We start from the raw sequence: 16811 nt of genomic DNA, 5'->3' as shown, positions 1-16811 counted from the left end.
TTGGCTAAAAACAGAAATGATGCATGTTCCTTTTGCCACCATGCAAGGATTGATTGTTAAACAGAGGTTCCTGGCATTCCCAGAAACCACCTATTATAATATATTGTACCCGCCTTATGGGAGACCCACCAGTGTGCTGAGCACAACACTAAGAGTGCTTAGGCTGGCTCTGGGGTAGAGATTTTAAGCTGTATTGGACTGGGGCTTCTCAGTGTGTTGTCTGGAGAGTATGTTGAACCAAGTCTGACACTCACTGTGAAAAAAAAAATTTTTTTTTTAATAAAAGCACTGAATTGATTTTTGCAGAAGGTTTTTTTCTTATCAGACTGTTGAATGAGAACACTTTGTTACTAGCAAGTAAGAAAGACACGGTTGCTTCAATTCCTGATGACACAGCAATATCCTTCCAATTAGGGGATTCTGAGCATTCCTTGTGAGATAAAGTTCATCTGGTGTTTTGGGGCTTTCCTGCTACGATCTGACCTTAGTCATACTTTGAACACAGCCAGACCTAAAAAAGGCAATTTGTTAAGAAGCAGAATATAACTTTGCTCCTTGAGAGTTGGTTTTCAGCTGCCACATAACTGTGATCTGAGGAGCTAATCTTCTGTGGGAAGGTGGGAATTTCTTCACCAACAGGAGAGTCAGGAAAACTGGCAGCAGAGTCCATGCACGTATCAGTAGAATCGCCCGTGACCCTTTGATGCCTGGATCTCTGTGAACTGAGTTCCTCTTACCCCCGGGTCCGCCATGACTTGAAGTGCAAGTTTTTCGACTGTTTTCACAGATCCCCCACTCACAAACCCTGGGGAGTCTACAGAAAACTTAGGTTTTCTGCTCACCCTCTTTCCTCTTACCTTCCCCCAGAAGCAATGCAAATTCCTTTTCTGGTCATTTATGCCCTTGTCATTTCTTTTCTTTCTTTTTTTTTTTTAAGATTTTTATTTATTTATTTATTTATTTATGAGACAGACAGAGAGAGAGAGAGAGAGAGAGAGAGAGGCAGAGGGAGAAGCAGGCTCCCAAGGAGCAGGGAGCCCGATGCGGGACTCGATCCCAGGACTCTGGGATCATGACCTGAGTCAAAGGCAGATGCTTAACCATCTGAGCCACCCAGGCGCCCCTTCCCTTGTCATTTCATCAAGAACCAAGGATGAGTTTGGATGGGCTTATCAATGACTGTTTCAAATTAATTACAGTTCTCTCTCTTTCCAAGAATACTTCTGATGAATACAATTTTGACTGATCCTGAAATAAAACTTTATTCCCTCTGAGTCCTTTCAAATTTTAAGGGAGTGGAGAAATCATGGGCTTTCAAATTACACATATCTGGAATTCGAATTTGAGGTTACTGTTTTGTCAGAATCTGCTGACCTCTATAACTAAGTGTAACCAACAATAGATGGTATGTCAACAAGATAAGATACAAAGCTCCCAGAAAGAGGCTGGAAGTTTCCTATTCCCTCTCCCTTCTTTACATTATGTGCAGGACTTACCATGGCTCCTGGAGCCTGGCACCTGCTTACATGTTTGATCAATTGCAACCAGTTTAAAGTGAGCTCTGGAGGGAGAACTTCTTCATCCTGGAAGGATTTTGCAGGCCTGGAACAGCGGTCTCTAATGAGAAGAGGGTAAATGTGAATTTTACATGGCTCTTTGAGAGTTGATTTTTAGAGATGGGATTCTGCTGTGCTAGGGACAGTTACGATTATGTAATAAATAATCTGTTGCTTTTGAACATGGGACAGTAACCTTAGCATCATTAGTTTGCAAAGAGTGAAATATATGGGAAAAAAACCATCTGAGAACTTAAGAAACTGTAGAAGAATCCAGCCAGGAATTCGAAACTGCTGCTGGTGGTAAGAAGATAGGAGGTGATGGTGAAAGATTCACATTAAGGTTATTATTTTGGGTCAGCAGAAAATAAAATCTCTCTGTAATCTCCTTCTCTGCTGTAAGTATGTTCTTCTCTCCTGAGACTCATAGTGTCCCCCAGATGCAATCCCACACGGGTAATTTCTATAGTTAGCTCCTTCCCGCCTTCGTGTTTAAAAGCTCCTTATTGTAGAGTGCTCCCTATTGTAAAATCCAATAAAAACCAAGGGCTTGTTTTCCATCTAGGCTGTTTTCCTAACTAAATTTCTCCCAATGAGTTTAATGAGCGTTGATTCAATTTATAGACGGTGCTATTTCTTCAACAGCCCCCAAGCCTATAAAACCATGAGAGGCAAATACTCTTATTCCAGGTGGTAAAGTGTAAATGCATCCTCTATCCCACCTGTTTTCATTTAATCTTGGATTGTTTGCCTCATTTTGTTCTTCCCACGTGGAATGGAAATGTCTGGTGCTGCTGAGAGAAGCCAACCAAACTGTAACATTTCAACTTTTAAATCTCTCCTGAGTCGGGTAGAAAATAAATTCAAACTTTTTTTTTCCTGTTTGGAATTAGATCTGATCCTCCAGGATATGCCAAACATACTTTGCGTTTTGCATTTTAAAGTTTCTGACCCCTCTGTCTAGGAAAAGGCAATGTAGAATAATATTTATATGATAATTTCTCTTTCCCCCAGCTTTTCAAACTCTAGCTTAGAGGTTGCCATTTTCCACTCCCCCCCGCCCGCCTCCCAGTGCCAAGAATTTCAAAGCTCGAAAGGAAACAGTGAGATAAAGAAAAATGGTGAAAATTTACAAACAGAACCCACAGAGTATCCTGAGGACTCTGAGTTTTTCTGGCCCTGCCAATCTAGTCTCTTTTTTACTGAGCAGACGGATCTCTTCAAAAAAATGAGCCAGACTTCCCTATCCAGAAGACCCTCCTGATACAGTTCCCGAATTGACAGGAAGCGGATCAGGTAGGAGTAGGAAAGGGAAAAGAACAATTCGTGAAAGAAAATGGAGAGTAGGTGGGCAGCTATTCAACTTTTTTTTTTTTTCCCAGTTCTTACTCTCAAAGTCCCTTTTATACCATCTGCTTGGAGGTAGTTTTAATTTTATCCATTTAACACTATATCCATTATGCGATGGAGTGGACTTTCAGAAGATTCGAGTAACTTGCCCCAAATCACATGCTTATTAGGTGGTAGATGGATTTCATCCCGGGTCTGCTGTTTTCGCGACAATCTCCTCTTCTTTGGGTAGAATTAAGAAAGGATGAAAAGGTAAAGGAGAAAAAATGACTCTGAAAACAATACAATGCCATCAGATACTTATCTTTGAAATATTTAATACTTTAAAAAATATGTATAGAATCCAAAAATTGGAAAATCTAGTAAGGTATAAAAGAGGAAATAGAAATGATCTATGAGAAGATCTTTTGAAAAGAGGGTAAATATGAGTTTTACATGGTTCTTTTAGTGTTGATTTTTAGAGATAAGATTCTGCTGTGCTAGGTACATTTCATTCCACGGCTTAAAATTTTCTTTTGCCATAGGTTTATATATACCTCAAGGTCATCTATTTTTAATATGCTTTTTTCACTTAATATGATATGAACATTTTCTTTTGTTTACAGATACTCTTCTATAATATGATTTTGAATAATTGAGTGATTCATTCAATCAAAAAAAAAAAAAAAGCTTTGTTGAACATGTCCTCTGTCCCTGGCACTATACTAGGAAATAGGGATTCACAATAAATGAGTGAATGAAGCAAACGATATCCTAGCCCTCAGGAAGTTCACATTTGTTGAGAGGAGACAGATAATAACAATGAACAAGTAAACAAGATAAACAGAATTTGATTTACAAAACATTATAAAGAAAATACATATAAGGATATAATAAAAAATAACTCCCTTAGTTAGGAAAATCAGAGAGAACATTTTGGAGGATGTGATATTGGACTTGAGAATTAAAGAACAAAGGAAGGAAGTTAAAAAAATAAACTAAGAAATTACATTTCAAACAAAGGAACAGCCCTCCAGACAAAGGGCCCAGCAAGTAAAAAGGCTTTAGACAGGAGAAATCTTGCTCTGTTCAAAAGAAAGTCTGGGCTGCTGGAGTATCCTGGGAGCAAAGGAGAGGGAACAGGAGATGAGCTGAGAGACTGAATCAAGCAGGAGAACCTGTGGAGTCTTCTGGCCCCAGAGTTTGGATTTCATTCGAAGCACAACTGGGAAGCTTCCAAGTGTTGCCAAGCAAGGATAGCCCTGACTTGATTAAGGTTTAATAGGCATGAATTTCTCAGTCACAGACTCAGGCATGTAAAAATAGAATTTATTTCTTAACCCAATTTAATTTCTGACTTTTAGCCTCAAATTCACCTAGCAGCAAACAATCAAATCTACCCAACTGCAAGTTTCTCGCAGTTCAATCCAATGATTTCCTAGTAAATCCACAAGTATAATCACATTCTGCCCTTCGCCTCTTCTTTTTCCAGGAAGAAGAGGATTATAAACATCATGTCGAAATATGTGTGTGCACGTATATGCGTGGGTGTGCACTATGTTGTATGTGATGGTGGTGGTGTGTCTGGATTATTGCTCTTTTGCTGGCCTTCACTGCCGATATAACTGGTTCAGTCCTCAAGCACTCACTCCCTATCCATGTGGCTATCTGCGAATTGTCCAGATGTTAACCAATGGTCCCATTAATATTTATCAGTGTCAAATGTCACCTTTGAAAGTCTTCTCTTATAGAAAAAGTTTTTTTTTGTCTGGGATTTAAATTACTTTCCTTTGATATCCTTATTTCCACTTTAATACCACAGCTTTAATTATTGTCTCCTATGTGTATTTTCATGTTTGGTTGGGAAGTTCCTTTTTTTTAAGGGGGGGAGAGATAGAGAGAGATCGAGGGAGAGAGGTTGGGGGAAGAGGGAGAGGGAAAGAGAGAATCTTAAGCAGACTCCACACCCAGCACAGAGCCCGACATGAGGCTCTATCTTACGACCCTGAGATCATGACCTGAGCCAAAATCAAGAGTCAGATGCTCAATCAACGGAGCCACCCAGGTGCGCTGCGAAGCTCCTTTTTAATATTCTTTGTTTATTCAAAATATTCCTGGTGAGTATCATCCCCATATTTTTCAAAATGAACTTTTATTAAAATAAAATTTAAAAAACTCAAAACAAACTTTTATCATCAATTTGCCACTTTTTAAAAAGCAAACACATTGAGTTTTGTTTTGTTTTTACAAACTGTATTAATTTTTAAATTTACTTGGTGAGAACTTCATTCTCATTCCATGTGCGTAACAACATATTTTTTTCTTGTAAAATTACTGTGTATGTTTTTTTCTGTTGAGCATATTCCTGGCTATTAAATGCCTTGTTTTCTGTTGTGAAAGTAGTCATTTTTCCACTCTAGCTATTGGTTTTTACATAATTACTTTGTCTCTGGACATTTTATTAGTTGTGTAAAATTTTCCAGCTGATTCTCTTCACTTTTCTAGTGAAATTATAGTACCTACTAACAATAATTTTGTCTCCTCCTTTGCAGTTGTTAAACATCTTATTTATGCTTCTGGTTCTTTGTTCTTGATTGAATCTTTCAAAACAAGTTTTAAGAAAAGGTACTGGCAATAGTTCAAACCTTTGTCTCTTCCCTTACTTTAACGGGAATGTTTCTTGCCTTTTAGTCTTATACTCTAAGCTAGCCTTAGACTGTTTTTTAACCATGATAAATGTTCCTTCTATTTGTAGTTCAAGATTTTGTGTGTAATGTATTGATATTCACCGAATGACTTTTTAACTTATTACATGGTTTTTCATTTGATGTGAGCAATTGTATTATTATTATATTTTTTTTACTGAGAGATCATAATACAAAGATTATGTCCTCCTTGCTCTCAATATATCACTTTTTGATAAACTGAATTTATCTCTCATTTGAGAGCTTAGAATTTATATCAATAAGTAAGATTTACATTTTTATATTCTAACTTTTATTGAAATGTGGCATTCATACAAAAAATTCACACATAAATATATTGTGAAAACTCACATGAAATTTGTTTTTATTTTATGTTCTGCTTTATTTTAAAATTTTATGTGTTGGTCTTAGCTGTTAGATGATGGTCTCCGGATTAGGCTCATTACATAAAATGCGCTGTGAAGCTTTCTATCATTTTCAGTGATGGAAAAAGTTGGTATGAGAATTTTCTGTTGCTTAATACTTTGAAATAACTAATCTATAAAACTATGTCTGAGCCTAGATCTTTTTTATGAAGCTTATTCTTTGGAACATTTTCCATTTCTTCTATAGCTATTGTTCCATATTTTATCTGTGTACAATTTTGTACTGTTTTGTGTAGGAATTGTTAGTATATTTTATTTTCTTATTCTTTGAAAGCAATATCCATTTCTATGGTTATATCGTATTTTTAAAGTTGATCTTGTGAATTTATGCTTTTCAATTTCTTTTTGAGATTACATTTGCCAGAAGAATTCACTGTTTTCTTCAAGAACTTGTTCTTTGATTTATGCAGTCTATTTCTTTCAGTGTAATTATTTATTTTCTGCTTTTAACTTTATTAATTCCCTCCATTTTATTAAGTTTCTTTTATTGTTCTTCATTATTAATACCCTCCATTTTATTAAGTTTCTTTTATTGTTCTTCATATAACTTCTTGAATTGAATTCTTTACTCATTTGTGTTATTTTTCTTGTTTAATAATGAAAGCATTTATAACAATGAAATAACTCTGAGAACACACCACGTGTTCTTATATGAGTTTTATAATTTTTTAACTTTCTAAAAATCCTGCAATTGCTCTCTGAATTAGGAGTTCAGGAAGCTTAAAGTGTCTAAGTTGGGTTTTAGTTGTCTTTAAACTTAACAATAAAAGGTAGAAGCTTATTTCCATTCGACATAATAGGAGTTCTGAGACGGTCCATAGCCAGTAAGATGGTTGTCTCAAGGTCTCAAGATTCTTCAAAGGATTTGCATCACCATCTTAGCAGAGAGAGACAGAGAGAGAAACACCTTCAGACATATGGCCCCAAAGTTCATCAGAATTATAATAGTTTATAGTAAAACACTTTGCCCGGTGAATTTTTTTAAATTCATTCTTGTGCACCCATGTGCAGATACTTATCAACAGAGAAGTCAAGAATTACATGAGCTGGCATTAGAACATGAATTCTTTAAAATCTGTCAGATTTCCTTTGCCAAATTATTTAGCTTCTTAAAAAATTTGTGCAGTTCAGGTATGAACCAAAGGCTTCAGTGCTGAGCAGTATGACATTTGAAGCTAGTCACAGACTTTGCCAAGGAGACTAGAGCTTTTCGAGAAGGGTTCTGAACTGTTTTCCTAAGGTCAACCTTCAGAATAGAGTGCACAGAATTTTCACTAGCCCAGGGATGGTAACGTGGAGGAAAATAAAGACCATATTGATAAGTTCTTACAAACCAATGTATAGTTATTAGGAAGGGGGAATTCAAACGTCCTTTCTTTTTAAAATAGTGACACTCATAAGTGTATTTGTTTGTAGGTTGTTTTTTTTTTGTTGTTGTTGTTTTGAGAGAGCGTGAGAGTGGGGGTGGGGAGGGGCAGAGGGAGAAGGAGAGAGAAACTCAAGCAGATTCCACACTGAGCATGGAGCCTGACGTGGGGCTCGATCTCGTGACCCTGAGATCATGACCTGAGCCGTAATCAATAGTCCGACGCTTAACTGACTGGGCCACCCAGGCACCCCTGTAGGTTGTTTTTTCTAAATGTCTTCACTCAGTAAAATTAGAAGTTTGCAAATCTTATGTCTTGTCACCCATTTTTTAGTTGTTAGTTTTACCACTCTTAGATTCCTAAACTCTGGTAGCCTTAGTATACGGGCCTTGATAGTTTTCAACGTTTAGATTCTGTCAGTTCTAGTTCTGGGTCACCCATCCACAAATGTCTCTGTCATGTCACCACATTCATTTCTCCCCTCTGAGGATATCTCTTCAAAGCAATAATAACAGGCTCTGGCTTCATCAAGAGTCATATGCAAATGGACGTACAGGTTCCCCCCTTTTCCCCTGAGCTTGTTCTCAGCTGGAGAGCCATGAATCCTCGTGCTGCTCCCCTTCCACGAGCAGGGCTCAGAGCCTGAGAAATTGACATTGAGTCAGCAGTTGCTTCAATGACAAGAGGTCACAGGGAAGGGAAGACACATAGGATACAGGTAGGTGAAAATATAAGACAATTGAAATATGACACAAAAAAATCAGAGAAGACATTTTTCTTTGGATGTAGAAGCATGTATCTTCATTAGAAAGTAAGATTACTCTAACTCTCTCTCACTTTATTACAGCTGCAACACCTTGGGCTTTTATGCAATCAGGGCAGTGATACAGGTTTCGGCTCTCCAGTCATAGTTCCCATCATATTCTTCTTATCCTAAGGCACCATTTGATTTCTAACTTTTGCAATAATAAACCACACCCATCCTTTTTAATTAATGGGTTTTAAAATAGTTTATAACTAAGACCTGGTTTCTGGGCAGCATGGAATAAGAAGTTTTTACTCTTGTGCTCGCTTTGGCAGCACATATACTAAGAAGTTTTTACTCTTCTACTTGTTTTCCTTTCTAAAATCTCTTTCTGTTCACTTTCTTCCTAAAGGAAAGAAAACAATTTATGCCATAAAAAGCAAATTCGGTTGTATTTTACATTGTCACAAAAGATATGATACTGAATTATGAGTTATCACACTCACTAATCTCAAAGTATTTCAAAGTGGTGGTATGGTGAGTATCAATCTGGCTCCCTGGGATATGTGTGGGAGAGAGAGAGAGAGAGAGAGAGAGAAGGAGAGAGGATCTAGAGAGAGAAATTTTTAATCACTTTCTGTTTTGTTTGTTGTTGTTGTTTTTGTCCAGAAAAACCCACACCTAAATTATGTCTCTGCTTAGTTCATATGTGTGCATGTGTACATAAAGTGCTATATATATGTGTCAGGCTTGTTTCATGCAGGAGAACATTGACAAGGTGATTTTTGTAGGTAAGGTGCACTTTGTGGAGGGGAAGGAAGTAGGAGAGGGAGAGTCACAGAAGAGGGCTTGGGTGCACCTGGTCTCACCATCCACATGTGGTACAGGAGGCATCAGTGCTGTGGGAAGGGAGCATACGTGCCTATAAAGGGAATTCCGGAATAAACATCCTGAGGCCCTATGAAAGAAAGGGTGGTAGAGTCTGTTTAGAGTAAATGATTGCTCCTGCTTCCTGTGGTCTAGAAGTGGAAGAAAATAATCTTTTACAGGAGTCCTTATCCCTTCTGGGAAACAATGTTTCTGGTCTGACCAAGAGATGAACAGATTTGAAGACAGAAGCATAGAAAAGATGGGTGGATCCATTCTTGTGTTGGAATTTTTGGCAGAGACTACTAATTACCGCCCCAAGGCATTCTTCTCTTTGTGGCAGATTGTATCATTGCTCTAAATATTTTCTGTCCTTCCATCTTCGTTTGGATTCCCAGAAGGAGCCCTTGAAGCAAGGACTCGAGTGCAAGTAACTTATTCGGGAGGTGATCACAGGAAAGACTAATATGGAAATGAAAAGCAAGAGAGAAAATGGACAGATGCCAACAAAGGGCATGTTATAAAGCAAGTTACCACCAAGAGCAACTGGAGCTCAATCTTATCCCAGTGTAGACCATGAACTTCAGAGTTGCCCTGAGGGATGAGAGACCTGGAGGGTTTATTGGTTGAGGTTGCCCATGAGAGCAGTGGGAGGAGGATTTAATTCCCCAGGATTATGGGCCTGTTGTAAACGTGGTCAAGGAAGGCTCCATGCTGGCAACTGGATGTAAGGCTGATTTGTACTGAAATAGCAAGCATTCAGCAAATATTCATAGTGGCCTCACTGTATCTGTTTTACCCTCCATGTGAAAGGATTGTATATCCTGCTGTATTGACTTTGAGCTTGGATATGTAAAGCATTATATTCTTCCCAGCGGGAGGATATATTTCTCTACTCCATAGACAAGAGGATTTGGCCAATGAAACGTGAGCAGAAATAATGTGTTCAACTTTCTAGCGAAAGGTTGAAGAGTTATCACATTTTTTTTCCTGCTACCTTCACCTAGCAACATTCTGGATAGGAACTGCTCATTTAATCTGGGCCCTGAGATGAGAAAATACACAGCTGGGCCCCAGCATGGTTAGAATAAGAAATAAATACAATTTGTGTTTATAAGCCTCAAAAATTTTGAGGTTATTTATTACAACTCGTCCTGGCTAGCTAGCATATCCTGACACATACCTGCATCTAAAAGTAAGCTGTTGAAAAGGAAAACAATACATGTGGTAATGGGCGCCTGGGTGGCTCAGTTGGTTGAGCGACTGCCTTCGGCTCAGGTCATGATCCTGGAGTCCCGGGATCGAGTCCCACATCGGGCTCCCTGCTCGGCGGGGAGTCTGCTTCTCCCTCTGACCCTCTTCCCTCTCGTGCTCTCTATCTCTCATTCTCTCTCTCTCGAATAAAGAAATAAAATCTTTAAAAAAAAACAATACATGTGGTATTGACTTCGTGTCTGGGCAGAGAATGACAAAGAAACTGTTACTGAAGACATAAAGATGGCATCCAATTTATGCAGTAGTGAAATATTTGATAAAATTGTAAGCAGTAGGTTGGAAGGCAGGGTCCAAGATGGCAGCATAGAAAGATCCTGAACTCACCTCCTATGGACACATCAAATATATAGCTACATATAGAACAATTCCCTCTGAAAATTGGCTGAACAGCTAGTTCTTCCACATGCAAAGGATAAAGCGGCCACATAGAAACAGATAGGAGAAGCTGAGACAAAGGCTTACCTAAAACCCCACCCCCACAATTGAGAAGGATCTCACAAAAGAGGAGCATGTTCCTGAGGAGCTAGGGGTATGTGCCCCAGAGCAGGCACTCCAACTCTTGGCACCTGCACTGGAGAGATGAGCCTCCAAAGTGTCTAGCTTTGAAAAACCATGGGATTCCATCCAAGAGACCCAAAAGGCTGTGATGAAACTGAAATACCACTCTTAAAGGGCTTGCATGCAGACTCACTTGCCTAAGGACTCAACACAAAAGCAGCAATTTGAAAAGTGCCTAGACTATTTGTGAAGGAGATCCATTTGCTAATCTTAAACTGTTTGCCAGAGGGGCAAGGACCTATTGGGACTCTCTCCGGGACAGGGGTACCGGTGGGCACCATTTCTATACTCTTCCTTAAGCTTGCTGGTGCCAGTAGGTGTGTACATTTTCTGCAGTCTCCTGCTGCACTGCTAGAGCTGGCAGGCATGCCCTGCCCCTCCACTCTCCAGTTATCTCACTAAAGCTGGCAAGTACACACAGGTCATGCTGTGGACTCTCTCTGATTGCCTGGCTCTGGTGGTCAGGGGGTTTGCGCTCCTGAGTCCTATGATATTGTCATAATCGGAGAGACAGTTCTTGGCAGGCTACCACCCCCAGAGCACTGTGCAGACAGCAGACTGAAACGCACTTCTAGTCTTCCTATGAAGAAGGCCTATTTATTTGTCCTGGAGCTTCTGCCTGAGGGGCAGGCTTTAGGTTTGTCACCCATCTAGAGGCTACAAAGGGCTCTCGGAATGTGGGCTGGAGGAGTCCATCTTTGCATTCTTCCTGGGTCTTGCTACAACTTGCATGTACCTCCTAGAAAGGAGCATGTACACTTGTCTGGAGCCACAATTTTGGCAACTGCTGACCAAGGGACAACTCCAGATCATTTGTTCTGGAGGCAGCAAGTTTTACAATTGCAGTCTCATGAGACTGTATAAATTGGCATACTTTAAAAGCTGTGGTTTGGGGGTCTGGCTTCCAGTCATCCTGATACTAGGAGCTGACTGAGATCACATCCTTTGGAACACTGACAGTTCCTGGCACACCCTCAACAACTAGGACCTATCAAGAATAAATCAAGCTGCTTAGACAATTGCAAAGTTTTAAGAGGCAACCAAGAGCTAGAGCAAGGTTGAATGGCAAGTTTCACCTCCTACATAAGGCCATTCACTCAAGACTGAGAGATAGCTGTTTTACCTAATACACGGAAACAAACACAGAGAGTTAAGAGAAAAATGAGGAAACAGAGGAATATGTTCTAAACAAAAGAATAAGATAAAACCTCGGAAAAATCCCTCATGAAATGAATCTAAGTGATTTAACTGATAAAGAGTAAAAAGTAATAGTCATAAAGATGCTCACTGAACTAGAAGAAGAATGGATGAACACAGTAGAAACTTCAACAAAGAGATAGAAAATATATAAGTGCCGACCAGAAGTCACAGAGATGAAGAATATAATAACTAAATTGAAAAGTACATTAAAGGGGTTCAAGAGCAGACAAGATAAAGCAGAAACGACCAGTGAGCTAGAAGATAGAGCTGTGGAACTCACTCAAACAGAACAACAAACATAAATAAAATTTTAAAAAGTGAAGGTGGATTAAGAGATATATGGGACAACATCAAACGGAATAAAATTCACATTATAGTGGTCCTAGAAAAAATAGAGAAAAAAGGGGCAGAAAATTTATTTGAAGAAATAATGCCCCAAAACTTCCCTAACACATAGAAAGAAACAGACATCCAGATCTAGGAAGCACAGAGAGTGCCAAACAAGATGAACCTGAAGAGATTCACACCAAGACATATTATAATTAAAATGTTGTAAGTTAGAGAATTTTAAAAACAGAAAGAGAAAACAACTTTTTTATATATGAGGGATTCCCCACAAAACTATCAGCAGATTTTTCAGCAGAAACTTTGCAGGCCAGAAGAGGTTGGCACGATATATCCAAAGAGCTGAAAGGGAAAAATTTCCAACCAAGGATGCTCTACCCAGCAAGGTTATCATTCAGAATTGAGGGAAAGATAAGGAATTTTCCAGACAAGCAAAAGCTAAAGGAGTTTAACGCTACTAAACCAGCCTTATAAGAAATGTTACAGGGACTTTTTTAAACCGAAAAGAGAGGGTACTAATCAGTGACAAGAAAACATATGAAAGAATAAATCTCACAGATAAAGGTAAATATACAATAACGGTAGTGGATTAATCACTTATAAAGCTAGTATGAAGGTTCAAAGACAAGAGTGTTAAAAATAACTCCAGCTACAATAATTAAAGGATATAGAAAATAAAAAGATGCAAAACGTGACAACAAAAACATAAAATATGGGATTGTGGGGAGTAAAAATATAGAGTTTTAGAATGCATTCAAATTTAAGTTGCTATCAACCTAAAATAGACTATTACATATATAGGCCGTTAAATGTGAGCCTTATGGTAACCACAAAACAAAAACCTACAGTGGATACATAAAAGATATTGAGAAAGGAATCTAAACATAACACTAAAGAAAGTCATCAAACCATAAGGGAAGAGAGAAAAGAAGAAAAAAGGAACAGAGAGGAACTACAGAACAACCAGCAAACATTTAACAAAATGGCAGTAAGTACATAGAAATAATGTCACTTTAAATGTAAATGGACTGGGGCGCCTGGGTGGCTCAGTTGGTTAAGCGACTGCCTTCGGCTCAGGTCATGATCCTGGAGTCCCGGGATCGAGTCCCACATCGGGCTCCCTGCTCGGCAGGGAGTCTGCTTCTCCCTCTGACCCTCTTCCCTCTTGTGCTCTCTATCTCTCATTCTCTCTCTATCAAATAAATAAATAAAATCTTTAAAAAAAATAAATGTAAATGGACTAAATTCTCTGATCAAAAGACATAGAGCGACTTAATGTATAAAAAATAAGACCCATCTATATGCTGCTTATAGAAATACACTTCAGATGCACAAACACACACTGATTGGAAGTGAAGGGATGGAAAAATATGTTCTATACAAATGAAAAATTTGGATGGCAGATAATAAGCTAAATGAGCTTGTGGTTTAAGTGAAGAAGTTGGCATAGAGAATATTAATAGCCTGACTTGGTACTAATGGCTGAATTTCATAATAAAGAGGTAAACTCAGAAAAATAATTGTCTGGTTTGCAAATAAGAATGGAAAGGAAAAGAAGTCTAGAAATTTCAGGACTAACAGTGCTGAAAAACCTTGGAAAATGACAGAAAAATGACAAAAAATGACAGAAAAAAGAAGGACCCTAGCCTCTAATGGTACTCTGAAGCTAACATAGCTGTCCTGCCAATTTAATTCAGAATTATTTCACATGGAAAAGAAAAGCAAACTTTAATCTTTTCAAAGCCAATGGAATTTTTGGTTTCTATTACTAATATCTGAATTTAAATTTAAGCTGATTTAATATAGTCATAAGATTCAGAGCAGTGTTTGCTCCAGGAAACTTTCAAGACTTGGTGAGCATGGTCTGCGTTTGATCAATGTGCCTTCATCTGGGTGGTCCTAGATTTAGGCACTGGGTTGAGAGGAGGAGCATGCACCTCCATGCCAGTGGATATCGCACAATGGGTCATGGATGGGCTAGCAGGAAGAGCTGGAACAGTAAGCTACTAGCTTAGCTGATGATGGTCTGAAACATCGACTATTAGTTGTTATTAAGCTTGCCTAAGAATGTCACAGAGTAGGGCTCTGGCAGGAGTTTATATTGTCTGCCAATCACCATAAGAGATCCTTCAGGACCAAGGGGTTATTCTTCTTACTATTTGCATAACAATTCTTGTAATTATTTGTGGCAAAATGTGAGATAAGAACACACTTTTGTCATTACCTACCTCTTCCTCCTGGCCTTGCCCCATATTGATGGAGTCATCTTGAGTGTATTCTAGAGAATTCTGATGAAAAGCATGCAATCCCACGACATGGATGGAACTGGAGGGTGTTATGCTGAGTGAAATAAGTCAATCAGAGAAAGACATGTATCATGTGACCTCACTGATATGAGGAATTCTTAATCTCAGGAAACAAACTGAGGGTTGCTGGAGTGGTGGGGGGTGGGAGGGATGGGGTGGCTGGGTGATAGACATTGGGGAGGGTATGTGCTATGGTGAGCACTGTGAATTGTACAAGACTGATGAATCACAGATCTGTACTTCTAAAACAAATAATGCAATATATGTTAAGAAAAAAAAAAGAAGAAGAAGAGAGCAGGAGGGGAAGAATGAAGGGGAGTAAGTCGGAGGGGGAGACGAACTATTAGAGACGATGGACTCTGAAAAACAAACTGAGGGTTCTAGAGGGGTGGGGGTGGGGGGATGGGTTAGCCTGGTGATGGGTATTAAAGAGGGCACATTCTGCGTGGAGCACTGGGTGTTATGCACAAACAATGAATCATGGAACACTACATCAAAAACTAATGATGTAATGTATGGTGGTTAACATAACAATAAAAATTATTAAAAAAAAAAGACGTGGAGAACTTGGTGACAATTAGCTTCATGTTCTTGACAAATAAAGGGATATTTGTTCAGCACATAGATGGGGCTGATTTAGGGCAGGTATGGATTCCTTTATCAATACTGAAGTTCAGCTTCCCCTTAGTGAACATATCCTGCAGCTACTGGGCTCACAGGACTGTAAAAGTATTAACATAACCATCCAAACATGGAACAACCCTTCTTTTTCCAGGGTCTATTAATCATTTGCAAAGAACAACCATGTTTGGTTAGTAAAGAAAACCTCAGTAAATTCCAAAAAGAAATTATAAAATCAGTCTTGTCTGACTATTCAGCAGTCAGATTTAAAAATCTTTGAATTCAACTTTTACAGCAAGTAGATATCATGGGGAAATAAAGTGGGACAGTTACTACATTAGATTAAAAAGGCTTAAGTGACTTAAGCAAATACAAAGAATTGATTTGTTTAGGTTCAGATTCAAAGAAAACAACTATAAAAAAAGGTTTTGGAGACAGCTGTTCAAATTAATTAAGGACTAAGAATTAAAGGACACCAAGGTATTATTGTTGATTTTGTTAGGGTGATAATAATGGCACTGATTCTTCCTTCCATAACTTAAAAATAAACTCCTAATAAAATAAAACTTGTTGAGTAGGAGGCAAAAGATTCAGACCCTGTAGACAACCCGTCACAGCCTGGCCCTGCCATGTCTCCAGCACCATCTGTAACCATCATAACAATATATGTTCTAGCCAGGCTGCTGCCCTTAAAATTCCTCACATACACTCTTATCTTTCAGAATTCAGTGTCTTTGCAAAAGCTGTTTCTAGGAGTTCGCCTGAAACCCTCCAACTATTCACGTGGCAAAATGGTCCTGTAAGACTCAGCTCAAAAATTGCCTTCCTGTATTCTTTCCTCAGCAGACATGGCACATAAGTCCCTGTGTAACCACATTTTTATAGCACTTACTCCATTAGACTGTATTTATTTTTTGGAACACCTGTCTTTTCCCAGTGTGCCCTGTATGTGCTTCCAGTCTGTCCATTTCCTTCGGAAGAGAGTTGTTTCCATTTTCTTACTTCCCTTTGCTTTACTCCACAATCTATTTTAATATTGCCTCCCACCCACCTCTCCGGTGCACTGATTAACAGTGGCCTCCAAATTTCATAATCTTACTTGACTGCTATGTAGTATTTGAAAGTGTCGTTCACCTACATTTTCTTGATCATTTGTGGATTCATTTTTTTGTTGATTGTCTTTATTTTGACATGTCTTAACATAGCTTTCTCCTATAAGGCTTGTGTGCAGGGGGTTCATTTTAGGAAGTGATTCCAAGGAATAAGAGGGGGCAAATTGGAAGAGCAGAACAGGGAAAGAGAAAAAGCTGATCTAAGTGTGCAGCCTTGATTAAGGAAATCACAACTGTGGACCATAGGACTTCATCTTGCTAAGAGCTGTATAAGGAACTATAAGGATGCACTTGAAAATGTTCTTCCTGAGGATCAGAAAAGAGTAATATTTATTCATTTCCCATCCCGCACTGGTCAAGGGTTGCTCCCCGGGTTGTTAACAACCTTGTACTTCCATGT

General features: G+C 38.7%; 1 long non-coding RNA gene across 2 annotated transcripts in view; it reads right to left on the bottom strand.

Annotated features, from left to right (window-relative positions):
- LOC141371287 (uncharacterized) overlaps positions 1–16811 on the bottom strand; it is an 84355-nt gene that overhangs the window by 13872 nt on the left and 53672 nt on the right. Inside the window, exon 3 of one of the 2 annotated variants that reach the window (XR_012376117.1) lies at positions 6673–6892. The exons of the other annotated variant lie outside the window; for it this stretch is intronic. This is a non-coding gene — a long non-coding RNA (uncharacterized lncRNA). Of the gene's footprint in view, positions 1–6672; positions 6893–16811 lie in introns of those variants that run through there. 2 annotated transcript variants of the gene reach the window in all.

Source organism: Callorhinus ursinus, unplaced genomic scaffold, assembly GCF_003265705.2.
Source record: "Callorhinus ursinus isolate GAN/ISIS: 27379988/994484 unplaced genomic scaffold, GSC_fseal_2.0 scaffold1, whole genome shotgun sequence".
Taxonomy (NCBI): domain Eukaryota; kingdom Metazoa; phylum Chordata; class Mammalia; order Carnivora; family Otariidae; genus Callorhinus; species Callorhinus ursinus.
This window is presented reverse-complemented; position numbering and strand designations above follow the sequence as displayed.